Below are 8953 nucleotides of genomic sequence, written 5' to 3'. Positions count from 1 at the left end.
GTTTATATTTTATTTATGTTTTTATTATCAATTCACCATAACCATTTGAATCCGCCTGACTGAGATTTACAAGGGTGACCATAGCTTGCTTCAGGCCGACAATCTCCGTGGGATCGACCCTTACTCACATAAGGTTTATTACTTGGACGACCCAGTGCACTTGTTGGTTAGTTGTGCGAAGTTGTGATGAAGAGTTGAGATTACAATTGTGCGTACCAAGTAGTTGGCGCCATTGATGATCACAATTTCGTGCACCAAGTTTTTGGCGCCGTTGTCGGGGATTGTTCGAGTTTGGACAACTGACGGTTCATCTTGTTGCTCAGATTAGGTAACTTTATTTTAATTTTAACCTTTTTGTTTTTATTATTCTTATTTTCGAAAAATCCAAAAAAAAATTTATAAAATCATAAAATCAAAAATATTTTTTGTGTTTCTTGTTTGAGTCTAGAGTCAAGTTTTAAGTTTGGTGTCAATTGCATCTTTTTAATTTTCTAAAAAAATTTATTATTATTTTCAAAAATTTCATGCATTGCATTCTTCATGATCTTCAAGTTGTTCTTGGCCAGTCTTCTTGTTTGATCTTCATATTTTCTTGTTTTGTGTCTTTTCTTGTTTTTCATATGCATCCTTGAAACATTAATGCCGAAAGAATAAAAATTTTTAAGTTTGGTGTCAATTGCATGTTTATCTCTTTCTTGCATTTTTCGAAAACTCATGCATGGAGTTCTTCATGATCTTCAAGTTGTTCTTGATAAGTCTTCTTGTTTGATCTTTAAAATTTCTTGTTTTGTGTCTTTCCTTGTTTTTCATATGCATTCTTGAATTATTAATGTCTAAAGAATAAAAATTTTTAAGTTTGGTGTCTTGCATGTTTTCTTTTCTTGAAAATTTTTCAAAAATAAGTCTTGACATTCAAAGTGTTCTTGGTGTTCATCTTGACATTCAAAGTATTCTTGCATGCATAATGTGTTTTGATCCAAAATTTTCATGCATTGAGTCTTTTTGATGTTTTTCTCTTTCTTTATTAAAATTCAAAAATCAAAAAAATATCTTTCCCTTTTTCACTCATAAATTTTCGAAAAATTTAGTTGACTTTTTCAAAAATTTTTAAAATTTAGTTGTTTCTTATGAGTCAAATCAACTTTTCAATTTAAAAATTCTATCTTTTTCAAAACTTTTTCAAAAATCAAATCTTTTTCAATTTTTCTTTCATATTTTCGAAAATTTCAAATTAATTTTCAAAATCTTTTTCTTATTTTTATTCCATATTTTCGAATTTAATGCTAACAATTAATGTGATTGATTCAAAAATATTAAGTTTGTTACTTGCCTAATAAGAAAGGTTCAATCTTTAGATTTTAAAATCAAATCCTTTTGTTTCTTGTTAGTCAAGTAATCAACTTTAATTTTCAAAATCAAATCTTTATAAAATTCTTTTTCAAATCTTTTTCAAATTAAATTTCAATCACATCTTTTTCAAAATTTAATTTCAAAATCTTTTCTAACTTTTTATCTTTTCAAATTTGATTTTCAAATCTTTTTCAATTAACCACTTTACTTTTTATTTGATTCTTATCTTTTTCAAAACTACCTAACTAACTCCCTCTCTAATTTTCGAAAATCCTTTCACTCTTTTTCAAATTTCCTTTTTAATTAACTAATTGTTTTAATTTCAATTTAATTTGATTTCAATTTTAATTTTTGAATTTTAACTTTAATTTTAAAATGTTTTTATTTTATTTTATTTAAATTTTTGAATTCTTCTCTTCCTCACCTCCTTCTATTTATTTATTCATCTACTAACACTTCTTCTCCACCCAAAAATTCGAACCCCATCCCCCTCTCTATGTTCGAATTTTTCCTCTTCTCCTTCTTACATTCTTCTCTTCTTATACTTGCATAAGGAATCTCTATACTGTGACATAGAGGATTCCATATTTTCTTTTGTGTTCTCTTCTTTTTCATATGAGCAGGAACAAGGATAAGAACATTCTTGTTGAAGTCGATCCTGAACCTGAAAGAACTCTAAAGAGGAAGCTAAGGAAAGCTAAAGCACAACTCTCTGGAGAAAATCTGACAGAAATTTTCGAAAAAGAAGGAGACATGGCCGAAAATAACAACAATGCAAGGAAGATGCTTGGTGACTTTACTGCACCTAATTCCAATTTACATGGAAGAAGCATCTCAATCCCTGCCATTGGAGCAAACAATTTTGAGATGAAACCTCAATTAGTTTCTCTGATGCAACAGAATTGCAAGTTTTATGGACTTCCATCCGAAGATCCTTTTCAGTTCTTAACTGAATTCTTGCAGATCTGTGATACTGTTAAGACCAATGGGGTTGATCCCGAGGTCTACAGGCTTATGCTTTTCCCATTTGCTGTAAGTGACAGAGCTAGAATATGGTTGGACTCTCAACCTAAGGATAGCCTGAACTCTTAGGATAAGCTGGTCACGGCTTTCTTAGCCAAGTTCTTTCCTCCTCAAAAGCTTAGTAAGCTTAGAGTGGATGTTCAAACCTTCAAACAGAAAGAAGGTGAATCCCTCAATGAAGCTTGGGAGAAATACAAGGAACTGACCAAAAAGTGTCCTTCTGACATGCTTTCAGAATGGACCATCCTGGATATATTCTATGATGGTCTGTCTGAGCTATCAAAGATGTCACTGGACCATTCTGCAGGTGGATCCATTCACCTAAAGAAAACGCCTGCAGAAGCTCATGAACTCATTGACATGGTTGCAAATAACCAGTTCATGTACACTTCTGAAAGGAATCCTGTGAGTAATGGGATGCCTCAAAGGAAGGGAGTTCTTGAAATTGATACTCTGAATGCCATATTGGCTCATAATAAAATATTGACTCAGCAAGTCAATATGATCTCTCAGAGTCTGAATGGATTGAAGGAATCATCCAACAGTACTAAAGAGGCATCTTCTGAAGAAGAAGCTTATGATCCTAAGAACCCTGCAATAGCAGAGGTGAATTACATGGGTGAACCCTATAGAAACACCTATAATCCCTCATGGAGGAATCATCCAAATTTCTCATGGAAGGATCAACAAAAGCCTCAACAAGGCTTTAATAATGGTGGAAGAAACAGGTTTAGCAATAGCAAGCCTTTTCCATCATCCACTCAGCAACAGACAGAGAATTCTGAGCAGAATCCATCTATCTTAGCAAATATAGTCTCTGATCTATCTAAGGCCACTTTAAGTTTCATGAATGAAACAAGGTCCTCCATTAGAAATTTGGAGGCACAAGTGAGCCAGCTGAGTAAAAGAGTCATTGAAACTCCTCCTAGTACTCTCCCAAGCAATATAGAAGAGAATCCAAAAAGAGAGTGCAAGGCCATTGATTTAACCATCATGGCCGAACCTACAAGGGAGGGAGAGGACGTGAATCCCAGTGAGGAAGATCTCCTGGGATGTCCAGTGATCAACAAGGAATTTCCCTCTGAGGAACCAAAGGAATCTGAGGCTCATCTAGAGACCATAGAGATTCCATTGAACCTCCTTATGCCATTCATGAGCTCTGATGAGTATTCTTCTTCTGAAGAGAATGAAGATGTCACTGAAGAGAAAGTTGCCAAGTACCTTGGTGCAATCATGAAGCTGAATGCCAAATTATTTGGTAATGAGACTTGGGAAGATGAACCTCGCTTGCTCATCAATGAACTGAGTGATCTGGATCAACTGACATTGCCTCAGAAGAAACAAGATCCTGGAAGGTTCTTAATACCTTGTACCATAGGCACCATGACCTTTGAGAAGGCTCTATGTGACCTTGGGTCAGGGATAAACCTCATGCCACTCTTTGTAATGGAGAAATTGGGAATCTTTGAGGTGCAAGCTACCAGAATCTCATTAGAGATGGCAAACAAATCAAGAAAATAGGCTTATGGACAAGTAGAGGACGTGCTAGTAAAGGTTAAAGGCCTTTACATCCCTGCTGATTTCATAATCCTAGACATTGGGAAGGATGAGGATGAATCCATCATCCTTAAAAGACCCTTCCTAGCCACAGCAAGAGCTGTGATTGATGTGGACAGAGGAGAGTTAGTCCTTCAACTGAATGAGGACAACCTTGTGTTTAAAACTCAAGGGTCTCCTTTTGTAACCATGGAGAGGAAGCATGAAAAGCTTCTCTCACTGCAGAGTCAACCAAAGCCCCCACAGTCAAACTCTAAGTTTGGTGTTGGGAGACCACAACCAAACTCCAAGTTTGGTGTTGGGAGGTTCCAACCTTGCTCTGATTATATGTGAGGCTCCATGAGAGCTCACTATCAAGCTATTGACATTAAAGAAGCGCTTGTTGGGAGGCAACCTAATGTTATTTAATCATATCTATTTTATTTCTTTTTGTTATTTCGTGTTTTATTAGGTTGATGATCATGTGAAGTCACAAAAACTACTAAAAAATCAAAAATAGAATGAAAAACATCATTGAAAATAGCACACCCTGGAGGAGAGGCATGCTGGCGTTAAACGCCAGAAACAAGCATCTGTCTGGCGTTTAATGCCAGAAACAAGCACCAAGCTGGCGTTTAACGCCAGAACCAAGCATCTACCTAGCGTTAAACGCCAGAAACAAGTTACATTTGGGCGTTTAACGCCAGAAACAGGGAGCAGTCTGGCGTTAAATGCCAGGATTGCACAGCAAGGGCATTTTACATGCCTAATTGGAGCAGGGATGTTAAGTCCTTGACACCTCAGGATCTGTGGACCCCACATGACCCCCACCTACCCTTCTCTCCTCTTCACACCTTTTCATGACTCTCTCCCCCAAATACCCTTCACCAATCAACTCAATCACTCTTCCCTATCACCTCTTCACCACTTACATCCATCCTCTCTTCCCCAAAAACCCCACCTACCTTCAAATTCAAACTAATTTCCCTCCTAAACCCAACCCTAATGGCCGAAACTTCACCCTCCCCCACTCCTATATAAACCCCTCATTCCTTCTTCATTTTCACACAACACAACCCTAAATTCACCCTTGGCCGAAAACACTTCACCCTCCATCTCCTCCATTTTCTTCTTCTTCTACTATTTTTCTTTCTTCTTTTGCTCGGGGACGAGCAAATATTTTAAGTTTGGTGTGGTAAAAAGCATAGCTTTTTGTTTTTCCATAACCATTAATGGCACCTAAGGCCAGAGAAACCTCTAGAAAGAGGAAAGGGAAGGCAATTGCTTCCACATCTGAGTCATGAGAGATGGAGAGATTCATCTCAAAAGTCCATCAAGACCACTTCTATGAAGTTGTGGCCAAGAAGAAAGCAATCCCTGAGGTTCCTTTCAAACTCAAAAAGAATGAGTATCCGGAGATCCGACTTGAGATCCAAAGAAGAGGTTGGGAAGTTCTCACCAACCCCATTCATCAAGTCGGAATCCTAATGGTTCAAAAGTTCTATGCAAATGCATGGATCACCAGGAACTATGATCAAAGTGTGAACCTGAATCCAAAGCATTGGCTTACTATGGTTCGGGGAAATACTTAGATTTCAGTCCGGAAAATGTAAGGCTGGCGTTCAACTTGCCAATGATGGAAGAGAACGCACGCCCCTACACAAGAAGGGTCAACTTTGATCAAAGGTTGGACCAAGTCCTCATAGACATATGTGAGAAAGGAGCTCAATGGAAAATTGACTCAAGAGGCAAGCCGGTTCAACTAAGAAGGCATGACCTCAAACCAGTGGCTAGGGGATGGTTAGAGTTCATTGATAAACCACTATTTTATGGTTTATCTTGTGCTCATTTGAGTGGATTTTATCAACTCTTTACCCACTTATTCATAATATTTGCATGGTTTTATATTTCCTTCCTGATTTTGTGCTATGATTGAAAACATACTTCTTTGGTCTTATAATTGCTTATTATTAATCCTCTCTTATTACCATTAGATGCCTTGATATGTGTGTTAAGTGCTTTCAGAGATTATAGGGCAGGAATGGCTTGGAGGATGGAAAAGAAGCATGCAAAAGTGGAAGGAATACAAGAAGTTGGAGAAATTGTTAAGCTGTCCAGCCTGACCTCTTCACACTCAAATAGTTATAACTTTAGCTACAGAGGTCCAAACGACGCGGTTCCAGCTGCGTTGGAAAGCTAACGTCCGGGGATTCGATTTGATATATAATATGCTATAGTTTCCCTGATGCTAGGCGATACGACCGGGTGCTCCATTTGGCCGCGTCGCAATGACGGAAATCCAGCGTGATTGAATTCGAGACCAGCGAATTCTGGGCTGTTTTCGACCCAGTTTGCTGCCCAGAAAACACAGATTAGAGGCTATAAAGTGGGGGATTGCATCTATTCATAGACAGGCTTTTCACATTCATAATTTTAGGAGTAGATGTAGTTTTTAGAGAGAGAGGTTCTCTTCTCTCTCTTAGATTTAGGATTTAGGACTTCTCTTAGTTTTAGGAGTGACTCTCAATCCCAGGTTCAATGTTCTTTTTATTTGTTTTTCCAATTTAATTTGTATGTCAGATTTAAGTTCTTTTGTGAATACAATTCGAGGTATTTTCAGACTTAATTTTGCTTTGCTTTATTTATATGAATGCTTTTAATTTAATTTAGATATTTTCCCTTTTGGTCTTGGTTAAGAAATCAGTAACTCAGGAGTTATCCAATTCAACAGCATAATTGATAATTGTTATCCTTGCTAATTGAATTGATCTTCAATAATCCCAATCTTTTCTTACGAATTAACTAGGATTCAAAGATCAAACTAATTAATCCCTTGACTTTCCTTTGCTTTAGCAAAGGTTAACTAAGTGGAATTAAGATTCGACTTTCATAGTTATTGATAAGGATAACTAAGTCTGGACTTCTAATTCCTCATACCTTGCCCAAAAGTTTGCTTTACAGTATTTATTTATTTTTAATTGCCATTTAAATTATTTGTCATATAACATATTCCCACCTTACTTCCAAAACCCCAATTTACAAACTCATAACCAATAATAAGAACATACCTCCCTGCAATTCCTTGAGAAGACGACCCGAGGTTTGAATACTCGGTTAACAATTTTAAGGTGTTTGTTACTTGTGACAACCAAAACGTTTGCACGAAAGGGATTTTTGTTGGTTTAGAGACTATATCTACAACGCGACTGTTTTTACGAAATTCTAGACCACGCAAAAATCACTAACGTCAAAAATGGCACCGTTGTCGGGGAATTGCAAACGTGTGCCTTATTATTGGTTATTGTAAATATTTGCTTTTTGCTTGTTTATTTGTTTTTTTTTTATTTTTACTTTTTCGTAAATTAAGAGGTTATTGGTTTTTATTTTAAAATTTTTATCTTATCTTATCTTATTTCAAAAATCAAATTTCAAAATTAAAATTTCAAAAAAGAAATTTCAAAATTCAAATTTCAAAAAATTTAAAATTCAAATTTTCAAAATTTAATTTTCAAATTCAAAATTTAAATAACCTTTTAATTTAAATTTGTTTTTATTTTTGTTTTTAATTTTTTTTGCTATCATGAACTCTCACCCCTTTGGCTATGAGTCTGGTTACAATTATGTTACAGGAAGAAGAAATTACATTGAGAACAGGCATCAAGGTTGGAACACTCAAAGATGGGAGGAGCCACAAGGATTTGATCAACCCTCATGGCAACAACCACCTCCAATGGACTATCAACAACCACCACCATATGCCTATAAACCCTTTCCTCAATATAACTTTGAACCACCAAACTCACAAGCCCCTTTACGCCATTCTCCTCCATATGACCCTAACCTACATCCACCATACCAACCACCCTATGAACCGAATGAGCCATACATAGATCCACCCCAAGCTCCATTAGATAACAATACACTCATCTCTAACATCATTGGTCTCACCTCTACACTCCAAAATCTTATATCCCACATGAACCAACCCTCTACCTCCAAAATCCAACCCTCAAGCTCTGGTGCACTTCCTTTTCAACCACATAATGATCTTTTCATCCCATCACCACCCTCCATGGAAGAGCACCCACATCTATCAATCCAAGAGCAAGATGATCCAAATTATGCTATTGATATGGAACAGGAAAAAGGAATCATCTTCGCGAATTCATACTTCATAAGGAGCTAGAGGAGGCCTTACGGGTAAAGGTAGGAGAGACCCTTGAAGATAAAGGAGTAGTTGAAAGGAGTTGTCATGGAAAGGAAATCATCGAGGATGAGTACGATTTTATCCTTAAACAACTGGTCAAAGCAGCAATTATTAAAAAGGAAGAAGTGGTTGCAGACTTAAAAGATGCTGTACCTCCATTGGAAAGTCCAATCACAGAGCCTCCTTCCATGGTGTTTGATGTTGATGTTGAAGAGAGCGTACAACCTCCAAGGCAGATCATGGTTGAAGACTTTGTAGAGGTTGATCAAGAGATGGAGATTAAAGAAGAAGAAGCACAACCTCCCATGCCCTTGGAAAGCAATGAAGAGTTGATTGAATTGGAAGAAAGCTACCAAGAGAAAGAGGTTGAAATTGAAGAAGCTTGCAAGGAGGTGGTAATTATCAGAGAAGAGCACAAGGGAGTGGAGCTTGCAATTTCATTAAAAATACCTCCCCCTAAGTTACCATCATCCTTCACAACATTCAAGTGGGTAAAATTCATATCCCTTAGCTTTCTAATTCAACTTGGGTATGGGCTACTGGAGACGGATGGTCAACTTAGAGCTCTTTGTGGCATTAAGAGTAAGAGGAAGATGGTCAGTGGTAAGAATTATCCTGCAAGGTTCATTATGGTTGGAAGCTTTAAGTTTAAACGCAAAGGTTGGTGTAGAGCTCAATTGAATGGGTCTAGGAAATTGTTTAGACGTTTCAGTGAGAATTCTAAAGCTGAATCACCCGGATGGAATCATGATAATCAACTTGAAGACGGGTGTAAAAGCAAGATTTGGGACCCTGGAATTCATTCTGGCAATCTACACTCTTGGGGCCTTGTAACTT

The 8953-nt window shown here is 36.9% G+C and overlaps 1 non-coding gene across 1 annotated transcript; it reads right to left on the bottom strand.

Moving 5' to 3' along the window:
- Positions 1 to 2496: 2496 nt before the first annotated feature.
- On the bottom strand, positions 2497 to 2604 carry LOC112732129 (small nucleolar RNA R71). Its single transcript, XR_003167866.1, has one exon. It is a non-coding gene; the product is annotated as a small nucleolar RNA R71 (small nucleolar RNA).
- Between the last annotated feature and the right edge of the window lie 6349 nt (positions 2605 to 8953).

This window comes from Arachis hypogaea, chromosome 12, assembly GCF_003086295.3.
Source record: "Arachis hypogaea cultivar Tifrunner chromosome 12, arahy.Tifrunner.gnm2.J5K5, whole genome shotgun sequence".
NCBI classification, from domain to species: Eukaryota; Viridiplantae; Streptophyta; class Magnoliopsida; order Fabales; family Fabaceae; genus Arachis; species Arachis hypogaea.
This window is presented reverse-complemented; position numbering and strand designations above follow the sequence as displayed.